Consider the following 19,985-nt stretch of genomic DNA (forward strand, 5'->3'; position numbering starts at 1 on the left):
GGTAGAAAGGAGGCGCAAAGCTGCACGTGGCGAAAGCACAGCCTAAACTATACAAATACGGACTCGGCTTGTTTCTGCTCGCGAGCGCCTCTTTATATGTGGCTCCATATTGGTAACGTTATGAAGCGCTACTTCTTGGCTATTTTTATCCCATATTTGTTGAAAGTTTTTTCAACACAAACAATAGAGCTGGACGTAGGCAAAATCGCTTTTTTTTCTTTTTTTTAGCGAAATTGGCGCGCCTGGTGTCGAGTGTGAAACACAATTTGCTACTGCAGCGCCATCACTGACAGGGACGCCAAACTTCGTAGAACCCGGACCCTGCCGCAGTGGCTCAGAACTGCTTTCTGCATGCGGTGATGTGACTGTGCTCGGCCGCCGGCTCCTCACGCCGCTAAACGTGAGTGTTGTTTGTTCGCTATGGCTCCTGCCTTCGCGTTCGCATTTCTATGGTAGGTTACACAACTCCGCTACCCGAAGCCCTTTGTATCCAGCTAGAAGGAACCAATTTTGTTCGTGCGGCAGGAAGGGGGGCCCCGAGGACCATCACATTTGAGAAATAACCTCGAAAGTGACCGCGACTTGTGTACTGTGAGGGATAAGCTTCGGTGTTCGGTTCCATTAGGCGTGTAGCTCTAACTCGTAATGCGTTCAGTACTTTTTGAGGCCATATGAAATGTGAACACACCGGCCGTGGTAGCGTAGTGGCTTTAACGTTGTGCTGCTAAGCCCGACGCCAAAGGTTAAAATCCCGGCCGCGGCGGCCGCATTTCGAAGGGGGCGAACTGTGAAAACACCCGTGCATTGAGTGCACGTTAAAGAACCCAGATGGTCGAAATTTATCCGGAGTCCCCCAGTACGGCGTGCCTCATAATCCTATCGTCGTTTTGCCACGCGTTACACCCCAGTGTGTGACTTTTCTTTAATGCAAACAGTGGAGCACGCGCCTGAAGCGTAACTGAAGGTACAGTACAGTGCGCGCCGACCCGCCGCGGTAGACGTTGCGCTGCTATAGCGTTAACTGCTGAGATCGAGGTCACGGGTTCGAAACCGGTCGCGGCAGCCTGTGGGCGAAATGCAAAAGCGCTCGTGTACTTATTTAGGTGCACGTTAAAGAACCCCAGTTTGTCAAGTCCTCCACTATGACGTGCCTCATAATCAGATAATGGTTTTTGTCATCGAGAGTTCGACGGAAGGCCGCCTGGTCGGGATGAAACATGGCAAACAAAGACGTACTTGCACCGACCAAATGAAACTTTAAAAAGCAAACGTCTCGTGCTGTGAACGAGGCTTCGGTATGCAAGCCGAAACGTCTTGCTTTTAAAGCTTAATTTGGTCGGTGTACGTTTTTCTTTGTCGGATCATGACTTGGGCGCTTAAAACCAAGCAATTTTTTTTATTTATCGCGCGCCGGCCGCCAGTCATCCCCGTCCATATATATGTGCCCATGGTTTTCACGCTGAGTGCGGGGCTGCTCGCCCTACTGCTGAGACGTTGTCCACATGAGGGCTGCGGTCAAGAGAGCATGTGCCGATGTCAAGGTTAGTTCTTTTTACACTTCTGGAAGTTCAGGTTAGACTTGTAGATACCTATGGCTTGACCACGGCTCTCTTGACCACGGCTCAAATACCGGCAGCGTTCTCTGAAATGAGGGTGGAACGCATAAAGGCCTTCACGCTGAGGTTTCAGACTGACGAAACCTAAATGGGCGGTATTAAGCCGGATTCATGCATTACGACGGGACTAGCGCACGCAGTAACTTTGAGGCGCTGAAGCAAATCGATCCGATAATGTTACGTTTCTGTTGCCCGAAAGTATAGGTCGAGGAAATCTACCGTTTCATGCCTGTCTGAACACGAGCAGCTTGCAACTCGGTTTAGTGTGAAGAACTGAAAAGCGATTGCCTGATGTCTATGGTCGAAACGGTAATCTTTGTCTATAGGAACAATATGAACTGCTTTCTTGTCCTGATTTACTAAACGCGTTAGCGTATTTTGCTCGTGCATCTTTGCCGTAGAACTTTTGTACATACACGCATGTGCACTCCTTTGTACGTTGTGAAGGCGGCCTCTGCTTATAGCCACCCATCCATGGCACTGACGGTCCCTAAATCGACAAGTTTGGTGTGGCGGCGCTCTGGTGCACGTTAGGCTTAATCTATCGTGTGTTTTCAGCCTCAAATTTCCTTAAATGTTGGGCTTTTGTTTCATCTTCAACGCTGGGTAAGGCCATCGGGTCACTTTTTGTAAAATATACGGTTGTCTTGAGATACCACGTTTATCATCTGTGAAGCAAAATACAGTCCTTAAAAATGGGCTGCAGCGAGCCGCAGCCTTTGCAGAAGATTTCCATTAATGGCACTGATGTGGAATTTAAGCGGAACAGCTGTTTTGACGCAAATTTGTCACTGACCGTAATGAGGTGCCATTCTGTGTACTATTCACATGTTTTATTTGTGTCGCAAATATTCCTTCACATGTCTCACTTGCGGCCCCTTCCGTCCCCATTTTTTTCCGGAGTTAAAGCACTTGTAGAAAGCATGCTTGGTTCATACAGTGTACCGTATAGTCGGCGTCGCAATGAAACTATTCTTTTCGAATGCCTGCTCATTGATCATGCCATTTCGAATGCCTGCTCAGGTGGTCAGAATTAATCCGGAGCCCTCCACTATTGCGCATCTCACAATCATATCGTGGTTCTGGCGCGGAAAACTACACAATTTAATTATCCATTTAGGGGCACGTTAAGGAACCCCGGGTTGCGCCGGCGACGCACGGCTCAAGTGCTGTTTCTTTGAGAGGTCAAGCTGAATCACCTAACCGATTTCAACTGATAAACGCCCTGCCTGCGGCACTACATCCGTAGCACGGCGCGAAGTAACGAGAGCAGCAAGAGGAGCGCATGCGCACCAAGTTCACTCGAAGCGCACGTTTCGTCTGCTACGATCTTCCAACCAGCACGACACAGTCCCTGGCGCGATTAATTAGGTGGAAGCTTCCTTGCTTATTATTGGTAGCGGGAGCGTGTTGCCCTGGCTTGCGTCCTTTCTTTTTATTTTCTTAGCGTGTGCTGCTCCAGTGCTCATGCACAGAACTGTATTGAACAAAACGTGCAAAGCTGCAATGGAATTGTGTCAAATGGGCAAGAAAGAGTAGCGCAAGGGAGGATTCTCAACTTCTCGACCTAGTTTGAAACGTGGCGCATCAAATATCTCACCCTTTTCTGCGCGCTTTGTTCTTTATCTTACGGTGTATGTGGACAACAGCGGTTTACGTGTATGTTATAGAAAAGACGCGTCCGGGTCTCGCTGTTTCCGATAAGCAGGGAAGCTTCAACTGAGTTAATCTCGACAGGGGCGGTGTCATACCTGTGGGAAGAGCGTAGCAGGGGAAACATGCGCTTCGAGTGAACTTTGTGCGCATGCGCTACTCTTTCTGGTCCCGTCGCTTCGGCATTTAGAAGGCGCTGACCGGCCGGCCAGTCTAAAGTCCCTACATCGAAGAAGTACCGCCATCCGTTGATCAATTACGCTGCTTCTCTCTCTTTTGTATCTCCGATTGGTCGATGATAGCGCGCGCTCTCACTTATATAAAATTTGCCTCAGAGCCATGTCGAAAGTCACGCAGCGCTGCCACGCCCGGCCTGAAAGCTTCAACGGGGGCTTTCGAGAAGCGCCACTGTCGACTTGCTTTCGCAAGCAAAAAGTAACGAAAAAAACAAACAAACGTTTCAGGAGAGGAGACGGTGGAGGAGAGAGTAGATGGCGGTACTTTTACTATATAGAGATTTTAGGCCAGTCGACGCTCGCGCGATAATGTGTAATCGGTCGACTGTACATCTGTTGCAAGATTGATGGGCATTATTTAAATGCGAATACAATTCTTGGAATTGACAGACTAGTTTCCTTTCCGGCTGCCAAGCTATCCCACAAGAAAATGTGGGCCGATCCCGGAGATAGGGCAGTCTAAAATGTAGTCCGTTCACGCGGGTATGTGCCACTGGTTATGTGTACCTGTTTGACGCCAACTTGGGTCAATGTGTAGTTGTCACCGTGTACGCGCGAGGTCACGTTGGCTCCTCCAGATGGCGCCGCATGTCCAGAGGGAAGTGCGAGAGAGGAACGCTGCCGCAGTACACGCCAACGTTATTATAGATAACCTCTTTCAGTTTGCAAACTCCGGCGCCGCGGATGTCACCCATCCCTGTACCGCCGAGCGGGGGCGCGCTCGTCGCCGTTTCACTAGGGTGCCTCGATGCCCAGCGCCGCCGTCCAGGGTGGAGACAACCCCTCTGGCGCCGCCATATTGAGTCACACGAGCTGAGACTCAGCTACGCTTGCGTTCATAAATAGTGTTACTCGCGGCGCACTTCCAAGTGCTTTGCCTTGATGAGGATTTTTTTTATCGGTATCGCATCTGCACATCTTTATAACCAATAGCCGTTAACTCGTCGAAGGTCCAAGACGTAAATGTATGGCGCCGGGAACATGCCCCAAGTTGCCTAATTCAATTTACATTTAACATGCCGTGTGTATGTTTGAAATACGCACTATTTCTTTTGCGCTTCGATGCTTGGTATATAAGGTTTGCGACCCCCTGTGTGTGGAAGTTTTTCCTTTTCGCTGTTGTATTTTGGTTTACACGTCACGCCTTCTTTACCGTAGCCAGTCACTCGCGCACGGCAGTTAGTGTCCCTTGCGTTGCGCGTGCTCTTCGCGTTCGTTGCAATTATTTGACGATATCTACGCGCAATTTTGCTTTTTTTTGCCCACAAAACTGTGTGCTGACGGATTAAGCTGGTGTAAAAATAACTGCGATGTGAAAATAAGGTTTAGTTAGTGCTGTAGAGAAACATGTAACGTAACTTGTCTGTGTCAATCTTGCGTAGTACACACAAGAAACCAAACGATGCACAAAATACATTTACTTATAATGTCTAGTACAATCAATCATGAAAGCGATATTACAAGAAAAATTATATGTACTGTGTGGCGCCTGAAGGTTATGTTGAAAGACGAGATAAAAAAAAAATTCGCAAGGTAGGCTCGACACACAATTCGGGATAGTGAGTTTTCTTTTAATTTATTCATTACATGGGGGGAGGGGGGTTCAAGTGAGTACATCAACCTTATTACACACAATATAAATCGGAAACAAGAATGCAAACAAGAAAACGCAACCGCGGGTAATATTAATCAAGATATCCAGCCAGAATACATCAGCTACCATCGAATACGTCGCATCAGCCAAACACATCGATGGCGATCGAGTACAGAACATTTTATAAATAACCATTAGAACACTGATAACTACATTGAAAAAATAAACAACACTGCATACATATCACGTACAAAAACCGTTAATGAAACTAAGACAGTCAAATACAGATTAGCAATGTTTTTCACTTCGAAAATATAGTCCATGATGATGTAGGGCTGTTGACTTTAACAGACGGCGCCCATCCTGTCGATTTCCCTCGTACTGGTCCTCTTCAAAGTGTTTCTAAGTACAAGTAAAACAACAAAAGTGATTATTGATATGAAAAGTTGCCTTGTAAATACAGAGAACCCATTACAGTATGGTATGGTATGATAAACTTTATTCAGGTCCTGAAGATCAACCCTTAGGATGACGCAGGCGGCTCCCACGTCGGGACAGTAAGGTTTAACCTTACCGCCGTGTCGTGGGCCTTCTGGACGGCCTGTACTTGATCTAAAAGCACTCCACTGTGAAGCACTCGCCGCCACCAGTCTCTTTCCTTGTCGCAGTCTGTGAAAGCCACAGGACACTGCCAAAGCATATGATCCAGAGTAATGATGCCATTACACTTCTCGCAATTGATTGGTACCTCTCTTCTGGATATAGCTTGTTAATAAAGTTTGGACTAGGGTAAGTTCTTGTCTGTAACAACCTCAGAGTCACCGCTTGAGCTCTATTGAGCTTAGCATGTGGCACTGGGAATTCCCTTCTGTTCATGTAATAATGCTTCGTGACTTCATTATATGTAAGTAATCGGTCCCTGTTCTCCTCCAGCATATTATTGGGGTCCTGGTCGCGTAGTGCACGGATAGTAAGTCCTCGTGCAGCTGCGTTAGCCACCTCGTTCAAATTCCTCCGAGATGGATCGACAGACCCCATGTGTGCAGGAAACCAGCGGATTTCGATCCCTTGGCTGTCCATCTCACCGATCAGCTGGGCAGCCCTTTTGGTTACAAAGCCTTTGGTAAAATGTCTAATAGCCATCTTAGAGTCACTGTAAATTCGCGTCCACTTATTATTCCTTAAAGCCAACGCTATCGCTACTTGTTCTGCCACTGTCGCTTCTTTAGTCATGATTGTAATAGCATCGCCAGTGAGTGTATCTGCATCTACTAGTACTGCAGTAAAGGCTTTCTTTCCTCTGACCCATGCAGCATCTACAAAATCCGCATGTTCTCTGTCCTGTTCTATCTCCTGCAGGAGAGCTTGGGCCTTGCCTTTCTTCTTTCCAGGTTGTGTACCGGGTACGTATTTCTGGGAAAAGGAGTCGTCTTGATGATCTCTCTTATGCTATATTTTAGTTCTACTGTGTCTTCCGAATTTTCTGATTCGCTTGGGTACCACCTTAGCTCTTCGAGTATTGCTCTACCTGACCTTGTTTCGGAAAGCCTCTCTCTGTGGGCAACTTGCTGAGCTTCAATTATTTCGGCTATTGTGTTGTGGAGCCCTAGTTTCATTAATTTATCATCCGGTGTGCTAACCGGCAATCCTACTGTTGTTTTGACAAGCCTTTTAATTGATCTGTTCAACTTCTTTAGTTCTGTCTGTGTCCATCTAAGCATCCCTGCTACATATGAGAAGTGACACAAGGCGAAAGCATGGACCAGCCTCATGGCGCTCTCCTCTCCCAACCCTCTGTGTCTGTTAGTGATTCTCCTTAGCAGTCTTATTACCTCCTCAGTCTTGCTTGTGATGTTTTGTATTGTTTTTCCGTTTGCCCCGTTTGCCTCCAGGAATAACCCTAAGACTCTAATGGATTCGACTTGCTTAATAGTTTGCCTGCCTTCGTGGTTAGTACTAACCTGGGTTCTTCCTCGGAACATATCCCCTCGGTTTTCTACCCCTTTTCCTGTTACTGAGTACTAGGAGTTCAGACTTCTCAGCAGAGCATTTCAGTCCCATGTCTTCTAAAATGGACTCTACCTCATAAATGCTCTCCTGAAGTCTGCTTTCCGCCTGTCCTATACTTCCTTCAGCGTTCCATATTGTCACATCGTCTGCATAAATGTTAAAGTTAATGCCCTCTATCCCTTTCAATCCTTTGCCACTTTTGACATCGCCAGGTTGAAAAGCATAGGTGACAAGACCGACCCTTGTGGCGTACCTCTGTCACCGAGATCTATCTTCTTTGATTTAATGTCCCCGAATCTAAGGTGTGCTGAACGATGGCCAAGAAAGGATTTAACCACTTCATATAGTTTTCTGCCTAATCCCAGTTCAGAAATGACCTCAAGTATTGCTCTATGCTCAATTTTGTCAAAAGCTTTTTCGACATCCAACCCCAAGAGAGCTCTAGTGTGCTTTGGACTGGCTAAAAGCAATTTATGTTTGACTTACAACATGGCATCTTGTGTGGACAAGCCTGGTCTGAAACCAATCAGATTATACGGTAGGATGTCATTGTCCTCCACATATTTCGTTAACCTGTTCAATATGACATGCTCCATTGTCTTTCCTAGACATGAAGTTAACGAAATTGGCCTGAGGTTATCCAAGTTGAGTTGTTCGCCCGGCTTTGGTATTAAAATAGTACAGGCCGTCCTCCATTCTTCTGGATAGACCCCATTCTTCCATAATTCATTAATGTATGTGGTCAGATATTTTATGGAGTCGTCGTCCAAATTCTTTAGCAATCTGTTAGAGATGCCATCCGGGCCCGATGCTGACCTACTATTTAAATCATACAATGCCGTGCGTACCTCACTTTCGTTGAATTCCTGATCCATAAAGTTGCATTCTGCCCCTAAGTAATCGGGGTAACTTACTTCCTGATCCGCTGTCCTGAGAGGCAAGTATTTAGCTGCCAATCGCTGCATTATGCTCTCTGTGCTTGCAGTCTGACTTTCCTGGTGTACCAGCTTCGCCACTGCCGTACGTCTATTCGATTTAGTGCCTTTTTCATTGAGCAGATGCCTGAGCAGATTCCAATTTCCTCCACGTTTTATCCTTCCATCTATAGAGTTACACACCTCATTCCACTGCTGTTTCTGCAAATATCGGGCGTGCTCCTCGATATCCCTATTGAGCTGAGCAATTCGCTTCCTAAGTCTTCTGTTCAAGCGGTGTGATTTCCATCTTTGTAAAATCGATTGCTTAGCTTCGATCAAATGCGCCAATCTACTGTCCATTTGTGTGACCTCTTCCTCAGTTTGTATAGCCTTAGTTGCTGCATTCAAGTCCTCCCTAAGCTGAGCTACCCACACTGGTGGTGTGATTTGCCCCATTCCTTCTTTTTCCGCTCTGTCCTTCCTGATTTTTCTAAATTGATCCCAGTCTATGTAAGTGAAATGCTTTACCTCCACCCCCATCGTTTCCACCATTATGTGTAGTATGTAATGGTCGCTCCCCAGATCCGCCCCAGAGTTGATCCAGTCTGCCCTGGGTAAGTTAGAAGTGAAGGTTAAGTCCGGGGTAGTGTCCCTACACGTGGAAGTGCCACACCTAGTAGGAAAGGCTGGGTCTGTGATAAGAGAGAGGCCTAAATCCGTGGCAAGATGGCAGATTCCTTCCCCTTTCTTTGTACTCCAGTGGTAACCTCAAGATTGGTGTGGGGCGTTGAAGTCCCCGCCTATTATGAGGGGCACATTTTTGGCTACCCCCATGGCCTTATTAAAAATTGCTTTGAAGCTCTGTCTCATCTCTCTGGGACTGCTATATATGTTGAGGCAGAACAAGCTTTGCACTTTACCTTTCTGCCTTTTTAGGACCATTTCTATAAATATATATTCAATTTTGTTCGCCCCTAATTTGAAATCATGCTCGATGTAAGGAATTTTCTTGTCAATTGGGGTAGCGATTCCCCTGCCCGGGTCTTTGCCTTTGCAGATCGAGTTAAAGCCAGACAGCCCGATCTCCTCCGCTAGAGTTTCCTGCAGCATTATTAATTTTGGCCTATTTTCAACTGTTTTGATTATCTGTGCTAATGACACTCTTTTTTGGTGAAATCCTCTGCAATTCCACTGCCACACACTAAGTCTCTTTCTGCTATCCATTATTATTGCCGTTACCCCCCGACTTGCTACCCCCTGTCACTGTTCTCTTGACTGTGCTACCCACCGCTCCTGGAAGTGTTCTTACGCTTTCTGCTTCCGAGGGCATATATTCCTCATTATCTCCTTGGGCCTCTAATTTTTTCAGCCGTTTCTCGGCTGTTAACTTCCACTTCCATATTTTGTCCACCTTAAGGTTAACGCTGTCTACCGTGTCCTTTAGGTCCTTAATCGCATTCTTAATCTCCTCCAGAACCGAGCACATCGATTCCACCTCTGGGACTACAGCTCTCTTTTTTGGCGCCGGTGTGCCTTCTTCCTCCTGGCTGTTACTTCTACTCAGCGGCTTAGCTACTGCCACATTACCACTTTCTGCCCTTAACCCTTTGTTCATTTCCTGAATCTGTTTCTTAAGTTCTTCATTTGCTTTCTTTAGTGATACAACCTCTCTGATGAGCTGTTCTACTCTGGTATCATTGCTTTGTATCTGCGAGGCAATTGCCACACTACCTGTGGCTTTCACAGTACCTTTGACTTTATCTGCCCAGGTAGCTCTCCTGGCTCCTTTTTCTTGTTGATCCTCAGCTCCTGCTCCTCGAAGCGCACCTGCGCCTCCCGAGACCTCGAACGGTTTGTTCCCCTCGATGTTGAACGCTGCCTTGATCTTGAACTACTTCTTGAGTGTGAGCGCTGTCTTGATCTTGAACCACTCCTTGAGCGTGAGTGCCTCCCAGCGCCCAGAGGGGTCTCCTTTGTCGGTTGAGCCGATTCCATCTCAGTGTCCTCTTTCAAGCGTTCTCTTCTCCTTACTCTCACTACATACGGTATTTGATACCGCTGCTTGCAAGCTTTGTCACCTGTGAGGTGATCTTCACCGCAGAACTTGCATTTGGGAGAGCATATATGATCCTCCCCTGGGTCTTGCACACCGCATCCCCTGCACTGCACCACATCAGGTGTGGGACAAACGTCTGATCTGTGTTCAATTCTTCCACATGCGTAACATACGTCAAATTGTTTCCTGTACAGAAAGCACCTCACTAGGGTTGACGCATATTTGATGAAATTGGGCACCTTGAATCCGTCGAAGAGCACAATAACCGAGCGCGTAGCTTTGATACGCTGTGCTGCCAACGCCGTTGGGTTGTATTCATGCACAATCTTTTTCGTGATAACACTCTGACTGTCGTTGAGGTTCACTCTTCTAATAATCCCCCTGCACATAGAGTGGGGGGCCGTTTCATAAGCGCTGACTTCATATTCCGCCTTCATGAGAGTAATAGACTTGAGTCACACATACCTTTCGGCATGATCGAAGTCCGGTGTACTAACCACCACGATGTTCTGTGTGAAGTTGGGGCAGACGATGTCTCGCTTCGCTTGGTCTTTTGTAAGTCGGGTGACCAAATTGAAAACAGGTGGCCTGTTGAGGTGGCCAAATAGAAATTCGCCAAGTGTCTGAACGCGCCGGCTTGCAAGACGCCCACTTGTCGACGCATGCGTCTGTGCCGTAAGCGTTTTAATGTCGGGCTTCTGTGTTAGAGGTCCTCTGTTAGAAACCCGTCGTCGAACAATTTCGATTGTTTATAAATAATTCGAATATTTATAATGCAGTACTTTGTTGAAAGCGATCAGCTTGCAACGTCGCGAAGCCATTTGAAGCCAGAAGAGCCAAGTTTAGGCAAATCCATGTACTAGCCATCATTCCGATGCTGGCTGAAACGCCCTGCTTACACCTCCCGTGGGCATTAGTGCCAGTTTCGTCTAGTAATAAATGTATGAAATTCCGTGGGCAACCGTACCTGATAAGGAAAGATCCAGTTGACCAGAATTATTCCGCATCTTCACCTATGGTGTCTTTCATAGCCCAGGTGCGGCCATAGGAAGTTAAAACAGCAGAACTTTGGTGGATACTTCCCCATACGATCAAAAACAACTGAAAAATGTAAGTTGAGGGAGCACAGGTTAATTTGGTCTTATTTATTCACAAGTGAGAAGGTGCTGTACAATTTCCGATTGACTCTTTCTTTTGTCTAATAACTCGTACTGCGAGAATGTCTGTGAAGAATAAAGTGGTTTTCGAAAAAAGAGTTCGGGGAGCTAGAAATTTCAGTGCCATTCACCGCTCCTTCAGAACAAAAAGCTCCTTGCTTGTCTTATTTGTCTTGCTTGTCTGTATCTTGTGTATAGAAAATTTTGCAATGTAGATCAGTCCTGCTTGCTTACTATTGCTTTCATGGTGCTGTAATGCATCAACTGTTGATTGCTTTCATGGTGCTGTAATGCATCAACTATTGATTAGGCAACATTGCTATGTATGTCAGAAGCTTTGATGATCTTTTGTAGGCTACCTTTAGCTCTCTATTTCAAGATAGGACATTTCCGGGGCTAATTTGCACAAAACTTTTTTTTTCTTACTTTGAAATCTTGTTCGTGCCGTTGCATTCAAAATTATTAGTAAATCTTCCTTATGAATTAAAGTACATTTCGTTCTATCCCTTTGTAGTAAGTTATGATTACTTAGATATAATGATGTTTGACTGCATTTTTTCGTAGAATTGCTTTGATATTTTCCCTATCGCACACTACAGCTTGGCAGAAAATGCTTGGCACTGGAATATCTTTTCAATACAGTTGCTTTGTTAGGTCTTTGAAAAAGCTGCTCAAAAGAGTTGCATGAATAAGTTGTGAACCCTTTGATTTTCCCACCTTTGTCAATGGAAAAGCGTGTAATGTACGTTAATGTGGTGTTTTCCCTTCTTTTTACTTCCCTTTTTCCATTTTCCCCTGCCTTTTGAACACTACTGCTTTCTGTCTTGCACCCCACATCTCTGGCCACAATGTCCCACACCTGGTGATCTTGGATCTCACACACACCTTGTGACGTTCTCCTTATCCTGTCTATTGTGGCTTGCTTTCTCTCCCTCTCCCATTTGTTTTTGTTTGTGGTGTTTTGTGCTGTCCAATATCTCGCATCTTTTTTTCATCCACTCCTTTTGTCTGACCCACTCCACTCTGGTGTTTCTCCCCTTTGATATTTCCGCAAACCCCCTACTTCTTTTTCCACTACCGTCTCCCTCCCCATCCTCCGTGTTCATGACCTCTGTTCCCTCCCGCATGAATTGCAACCCCTTCCTTTGCATGCTTCTTTGTGGTGTTCCCCCTGCCCTCTCCTCCACTTCCAACTCTGCAGGGAAGGCACTCTGGCGGCGCCCGTGGAAGTGCACGTTGACCCCTCGGAAGAGTCAGACTACTGTCGCCAGTGCCGCATCACTCACCGGCCCTGCTGCCCCAATGCCCTGCCCTCCAATCCGCTGCAGCAGCTGCCACACTGCGAGTGCCTCGACACTGCCAGCGTTACCAAAGTGCAGATTGAGTGAGAGAGAGGAGGAGACAGCAGCAGCATTGCCAGTTTGCCCCCCCACCGCCGTGTCATGCTTGGTCATCATCAGTGCACTTGGCGGCGGGCAGCGCGTTAGCAGCTCTCGGCCACCAAGCTGCAGCATTGCGGAGCACCGTCCTTGAAGCATGACGAGTCTCGGGACAGGCCAAAAACAACGAAACTGTCAGATGGCTCCTGCGTCTCACGCATGATCACTCTTTCGCTGCACCATAGCATGCAGGGCTGTTACAGTGCGCATTTCCTTGTCACGTTACCCCAGACAGCGGCACGCAACTGTAGTTGATGTATGGAACAAATTACACGCCGGTCGGCCGGTGCGGGGTGTGTCGTGGAACCAAGTTTGGACATGTCTACCTGGCCCATTAGTCACCGGGCAAAGCTTGTTTGCCATGTTGTGCTATGGATTTCCCTAAGCTGCCGCATTCCTCTTGACGTCAAGAGGAGCATGTCATCGTCATGGCCCAGAGTCCAGTTCAAGCACAACTTGCGGGATATCGTGTGTCACTCAACCTGTGCAGCCGCATTCAATGCAGCTGTCTATTTGAAGAACGCCCCGTACTGCTTGAGAACAAAAATGGGATTCCATACCTTTCGAGTTTCCCGAATGAAGACAACTGTTGGCTGTTTGAAATGTTGTGGCAACAGAAGTGGCAAAGCTAGTAGACAGAACATTTCTTTTGTCATTGTGTGTGTGTGGGCAGTTGACAAGATCTGTCATAGGTTCACAGCCTCTCTGACCTTGATCAGGCATTGTTATAGCCTGGAGGGCACGAGACTGGCTGTTCCGTCGCAGTGGTTCTCCTCTAGTTGTGCAGGGCAGAAGACTGAAAAAAGAAAGAGCGTGTGTGCCGGAGAAGCTAAGGCTGTCATTGTTAAGCAGACAAGCAAAATGCTACAAGAATGGCTCACGTGGCAAGGGCTCGTACGTGGTGGTGCGTGTCAACCGACCGATTTTACGGGCACAGCAGGCAACACATTCATTTGGTGCTAAAGATGCATTCAACCCTGCACGCTTGAGCAAAGACAGAAGGAGCTGTGTGGAAAGCGCTGATGCTGCCAGTGTCATGTAACAACTGGCGACTGCTTTCTTGCACACATGAAGCTGCGCCATCTGTAGTGCCAGTTTTAAATGTGCTCCTGGATGGCTTTGCCATCTTATGCCCTCAGCATTGGTGGTTCGTCAGAGAGCTGTGCCAAGTGTACCAGCTGACAAGACTATCCAAGTGGTTTGTTTGGCTAACATCTGGTGTTGTTCACAGTGTTGGAATGGACCGGGAGGTTTCTACCACGCCAGCTAGGGCAGACTACTTTGTGCGACAGTTGCAGACACGTTTAAGCCACGTCTTTTGCAACGTTGCATAGACAGTCCTTCCAAACAAGTGGGATTGCTGCCTGTCAACTTGCTTGGTCATCAAATCTCTCGTAGTGTGGGCAAGAGTGGAGAGAAGAAAAAAAAGTTTTCCCCGTTTGAGGTTATAGTCATGAATGTGTTCCGGACGTAGTGTCATCACCCAATGTAGAAATTTGTTGGAAACTCTACGGATGTATATTCAAGTGTATCGACCTGAGGCATAGCGTGCGCGTTACAGTCGCTGCCGCTGTTGCTGGCCACTGTGTGTGTGCTGTGTGTCTTTTGCCATGGTAAGAGTGGTTCTTGTGCATTGGCCTCTTCTTGCAATGTGTGCATAGCTTTCCTTGTTTTTTTTTTTCTTGGCTGTGAAAAAAAAAATGTTCCAGTAAGTAAAGATGCCGGTTGTTTTGTACAGTGTATAAAAAATTTGTTGGTTGTTTGGTGCTTCCAGTGTTTAATTATGGCAGCCAAACTGACTGTGCTGCAGCCGATTTTGTTTGCTTCTGCAAGAGACGCGCGTTGATACTCTGCCGATGCTCGTCTTTATCAATCCTCGCGCTACGTAATACTTTTTTCTCTCCTCTAGTGCATTTCTTTCATTCACTCTCTTGGGTGATGAAAGTGTCTCTTGCTGTCTTTCCCTGGCCGCATTTAGCGACCAACTTGCTTGATGTATCTTATCTCCTCTCTTCCATTGGTTCCCTGTTCCTTACATAATTTAAAATTCCTCTTCAAGTGAAAGAGAGCTTGGGCTGTGGCCTATCTGTAGGTAACCAGTCTTGAGTGGTGTCTAGTTGTGTGCAGCATATGCTCAAGTGCTCAACGCGTCATGTTTTGCCATCACTGCAGTTTTAAGGGTGTGGTTTTGAGGTGCGCCCGCAGCCTACATCAACGTTTGCCAACTGTCGTGTTACTATAGTCCCAACGGCAAAACTATGCTCCCTATCCAAGTTGCATTGTGCGTCGCAGATGCCAATTCCACGTTTGGCTGTTGGGGAGTGGCCAGTTCTCTCTGCCATTTTGCTGACTCGGATGTTTGCTCTAGATGCAAGTCTTGCTTGGGTCGTTCGGTAATTTGTTGCAGGTCCCTCTGTGCCATAAAGTGCCATAAGTTTTGAGCTGTTAACCTCGCAACTTGTCAGATAACATTCAGGGAGTTTGACATATTGTGCGAGATTATTACTCGTCTGCGGTGTTATATCTTGGTGTGCTGGCAGTATAAAGGTCACTTGGAAGCCTCCTGGTTACTTTTCTGCCTCTTCAGATAATTGTTTCATAATGGGGTAACTGTATGATAATTTTTGTCCCATGCAAGCACATGAGGTACTTGCTGCAAGCCAGCACTTTTCACAGACCTTTTCCTGCATCTATAACTGGTTATCTGTTTCTCTTTTTTTTATTTTTTTTTCTGGGCATTGAAGACATTGCTTAAATGCTTTCATTTCTGGCCAAGGTTGGTCACTTTTGCACTCTCTGGTGGCATCGCTGTACTGTCGTGTTAATGTTACCAAATATCTTATATCTTGTCATGCATGTTGTTCGCTGCGAGTGCTTCACGTTGCAGCCAGATGAAAGGGTTAAATTGAGTCGTTTTCACACGGGAGACTGTGTGCAGGCCAAACAATTTCGCAAAAGCCTGTTCGATGACCTTGCTTCGCAGCTTCACGGTCGTAGTTACGCCACAGTATCACGTGAAAGAAGTCGCATTGGTTAAGACTGTATGGCTTAGAGAACATTAGCCTAAGCTAGGTAGATGGCTCTGTGGCTTATTGGTGGTTTCCTGGCATTCTGAGCACAAGGTCTTGCTTAATGTACTATTGGAACGAAGTATAGTTTTAGGCGATGTGGTTTCCATGAAAAACTTTCTGTTCAGTTCATACCTGCAGCTAGTAAAACAGTACACCATGGTGTCGGCCGCACGTGCACTACCAAGTGCAGGCTGCAATTTTAAATTCAAAAAGCTGCACGCCGCGACTGCAGAAAGCTCTGCCTTCACACAGACTGTACACCTTGTAAACTTTGGCACCTAGGGTACTATTTGCCAGGAGTTCTTGGGCCATTGCATGCATTACCAGTAATAATGACGCTGGGTCCTGCAGTAGGATTTGCTTAGTATCTTCAGTGCTCCAGCAACTTTAGGTTGCAAGAACTCTTTCATGACTTTCAAGTCAATGGAGATCTGCAGGAGCTCCATTGCTTAGCGACAGCTGTGGTGAGGCATGCATTTGCCTTGGAACTCTTGGCCTAGGTGGTACGTTTGCTCTCTTCTCATGAACAAATTGGAACCGAGAAATTTCTCGCTTGTGAAATGTCCAGCGGAAAAAAAAAAGAAAAAAAAACCTGAAGGAACTAAATGATGGATGTTATTTCGGGCATAAGCATTGTCCATGTTTGTTTGTCTTTCAATTGTACCGTATGGCCCTGGGCGAGACCTTCCAAGTTGGGGTGGTGACTGATGCGTGCTTGTGGCTGTGGACGTGGCCCGGAAGCACCTGTGTGTCATGCTCTTATGTGGAGAGACGGTGAACTGCCCTGGCTGGGAAGCTGTGCCCTGAGGAGGCTGCCCTCGTGCCCTCCTCCATATGAAGGGTGTGCGGATATGTGTTGTATAATCTAATGTTTGTATTCTTGTACAGCCGTGGCTTGTGTGGAACACGCAAAGGGAAAACAACTGCCAATCTACTGTGGCGCCCCCTTTCGTCCCTCTGCTGTGGCAGGCGAGGGCCGTGAGGGAGGTCACATTGATGTACAAAGCTGGTTACCCGCAGGCGCTGTGGTGCGTGTGCGTGCGTGTACACTGTGAGTGTGTGTGTATTTATAATTGAAATTAAACGAATAAAATTGCTATTTCCACGGACCGAAACCGCTGTCACTTCCCTGTTGCACGGCAGTCATTCATCTGTTGCTAGGTGCGATGTCACGCGTTCGAATCCTGGTAAGAGCCAGTTTGTTCGGACTTGAGGGGATACGCGTGGGGATACTGCGAATGGAGGGCCGAGACGCAGGACACGCGACAAGCAGAGGTGTGCGTGCTTGAGCCAGGTATCAAAAATCGTCCGAGCACGTTTAACCGGATTTTAGTGCGAGTCATTCAATCAGTGCCTACCTGTGCGCAATTTGCGAGAGCTGTGGTCGTCTTCGTAGTACCGAGAAGGCCGCAAGAGGCGTCACCTGTCGGTACGCGTTGCCTCCATGTACCGCGTTTTTAGCGCGGTACATATGGAGGCTCCCTAGTAATAAACGGCTCGCAAGAGAGTGAAATGTTTTTTTTTTTTTTTTTGTATCTTGAATTATATCTGACCGTTAACTTGGATGTATGTGGGTCCATTTCATAATACACTTTGCTCTGTGTTCTGTGACATGCTAAGAATAGCTCTAGATATTTGACCCGAAAACGGCGTTGTAGGCGCCTTTAAGTAGGGTGCCTCAATGCGCACCCCATTCCACTCCGTACGGAGCGGCGGGCGAGGAGCAGCACACTGCCTTTATGGCGACGAGAGGCTGTCGAACCAGCTGTATGCCAGTAATACTAATACATGCTACATCCGTGCGCGCGAAGTGTGTGTGTGTAGGGGGGAGGGGTGGGGGCACTGTTCTTTCAAACAAGGGTCTAGCACATAAAAAAAAAAAAGCAGTACCATGCAATGCATGAGATTGTGCGCATGTGCAGAGGGATCGTGTGAAAAACCCAAGTCAGGTGAGTTGCCCACACTGGCGGATCCAGAGGGGTGGCCCTGCCCCTGCCTCGTTCTCTACTCGTGTTGGCGAGGCCCGCTCTCCCCGCCACATTTTCCCCTCCCTTGATGTTACTCTGCATGATCTGCCCGTTGCTCACGATTTCGCTTACCTACCTACGTGAAGAAAACGGACTCATGTGACAGTTTGTGACCTGCATGGTCACAAAACTTTAAAGAAAGGCTCAAAATGGGCCCTCACCATGCACGTGATAGGTAAACAGTATATTGCTAGCCGCCGAACGCGCGGAGTAAGCAGGTGGCGAGGGTCGATCATGAGAGAGATCGCAACGCAAACTGAAAGTCGGTTATCGCTGAAAGGCGCCCGCGAAGCATTGATATTTCGTGGTAAAGTATTAGACAACTACTCGAAGTGAGGTTGGTAGTTTTTATGGCCGTATAATTGACGTAAACATTCGCTTACTAAATTAAACATGGTGTCAAGCGTGCACAGGCAACGTGAACAAATCACTCGATGACTGCGGACACTCGATCGATCGCTGTCGCAGTGCTGGCGTTGTGAATAGCGCAGATCTAGCGGGGAGAGCTAAAGTTTCTGCTGCTCTCGTTTCAAAGCGTTTCTGAAACGAAATTGCGCGACCGCCATCACAAGGCGCGCGGGAACATTAACAAATGCAGCCACCTCGGCTCGCCCAGTCTTTGCACCCGCCGTAGATCACCTCCAAGGTAGGGCGCAGGCGATGTACGCGCTCAGCCGCGCGGATATCTATGCGCAGCCACGGCCGCACCAGAGAAAATGCCCCCCCCCCCCCTCTTTTTTTTTTTGCTTCTGACCGCTTGACCTCCACACTAGCGCGAGACTAAATGCCGACCGCAAAATCGCCCGTTAGCGGTGTAGAAAACACCATGCTGGCAACTCTGTGCTGCTCACCAAAACTAGCTCTTTCATGTACCCAGAATGGAGGCCGAAATTCCCTAGTCAAGTTGAACAGGCGAAGTGGAACTCGCTGTGCATATTTTTATGCTGCTGCCCATATGATCAATGATGGACCCGCCTACGCGCATTGTTCTGTTTTAATATTTTGTTTGTTTGTTTTAGCCAGGATTGCGTAAACTTGCGAGCGCTCACATGAATTCACGAGGAAATTGTTAGGACTGTCAACATTTCATCTTCGGCGATGCCTTATGGACTTGTACGTGCATGTGCGATCATTTGGATGAATCGTCTTGGTGGCGACGATTGCTTGACCCATAATTATGTGCATGTAAGTGGTCGATTGTGCGCGATAAAGAATCGGTTATTCGCATGAACCTGTGTGTGTTTTATTTGACAAGAAATTTAGTTCGCTTCGCGGTCAAGCTCTTTCTACGTTAGAAACATGATCTTTGCGTTTTCATGAACCAGCGAGCTGTTGCCGGTTAGAGCTATGGGAAGTCCGCGTGGCAGGTCGAAGAAATAAGACGACTGTTGCAATGCACCTGTAGATCGTGAGCGCGTTTGAGAACGCAGGTGATAGGCTGACTTTATTTGAACTTGTGAATCGATAAGTCGCGCAGTGTGTGCTGCTATGAGATGCAGAATATGCAAAGGCACGAACGGAACCGAGATCGAGTTTTCTCAGACGTGCAAAATTAAAAAAAAAGAAAAAAATCGGTTCAGTCAACTGCCTAGATCATAGCTGGAACCATGCAGTGCTAATATGACATGCTTATTGCAAAATTAACTACACCACATTAGTTTAGTAACTGCTTTGCGGAAAAGATAACATTACATTTGCTAAATGTGTTGAGCATCGACAAGAAAGACTTGCAGAACGCTCATTTGCTCACGGCAAGATATGTCAAGGACGTGTGCTGGGCCAGGGAAGCTAAGAAACCTACACAACAAACAGGTGGGAGTGCAGGTAGGTGATATCGGCCAGAAGTCTACGCAGAAAAAAAAACAGGAATGCTAGGGGCCGACACGCCGTTCAAAACTCCGGTGAATGGTGAATGTTGAAGCGTGCGACAGTGACTAAACTAACACAAAATAATTTAAGAATGAGAGCGGGGGGTGGGGGGACCGCATAGAAGGCTTCAAGAAATAGTCGGCGGATAATATGCATAGCGAGAGCGTCGATCGCACTGCCCGATCGCTCAACACCAGACGGCCGTGGCCAGTCGTCTAGCTGAGGCTCACCTACCCACACCGTAACACGTGCAACTTGGATTTCTCATAAATAAATGATACTAGTTTCATTTATTTATTAATTTTTCTCTTCAGAATAAGCTGCAAGTTTAAACCTAGCG

General features: G+C 47.1%; 1 protein-coding gene across 1 annotated transcript in view; it reads left to right on the forward strand.

Moving 5' to 3' along the window:
• The first annotated feature begins 310 nt into the window (after nucleotides 1-310).
• The window catches only part of LOC125940965 (uncharacterized), a 34,322-nt gene continuing 14,647 nt past the window's right edge, over nucleotides 311-19,985 (forward strand). Inside the window, exon 1 of the mRNA XM_049657763.1 lies at nucleotides 311-400. The gene's annotated coding sequence lies outside the window, so the exon portion shown is untranslated. The remainder of the gene's footprint in view (nucleotides 401-19,985) is intronic.

This window comes from Dermacentor silvarum, chromosome 10, assembly GCF_013339745.2.
Source record: "Dermacentor silvarum isolate Dsil-2018 chromosome 10, BIME_Dsil_1.4, whole genome shotgun sequence".
Taxonomy (NCBI): Eukaryota; Metazoa; Arthropoda; class Arachnida; order Ixodida; family Ixodidae; genus Dermacentor; species Dermacentor silvarum.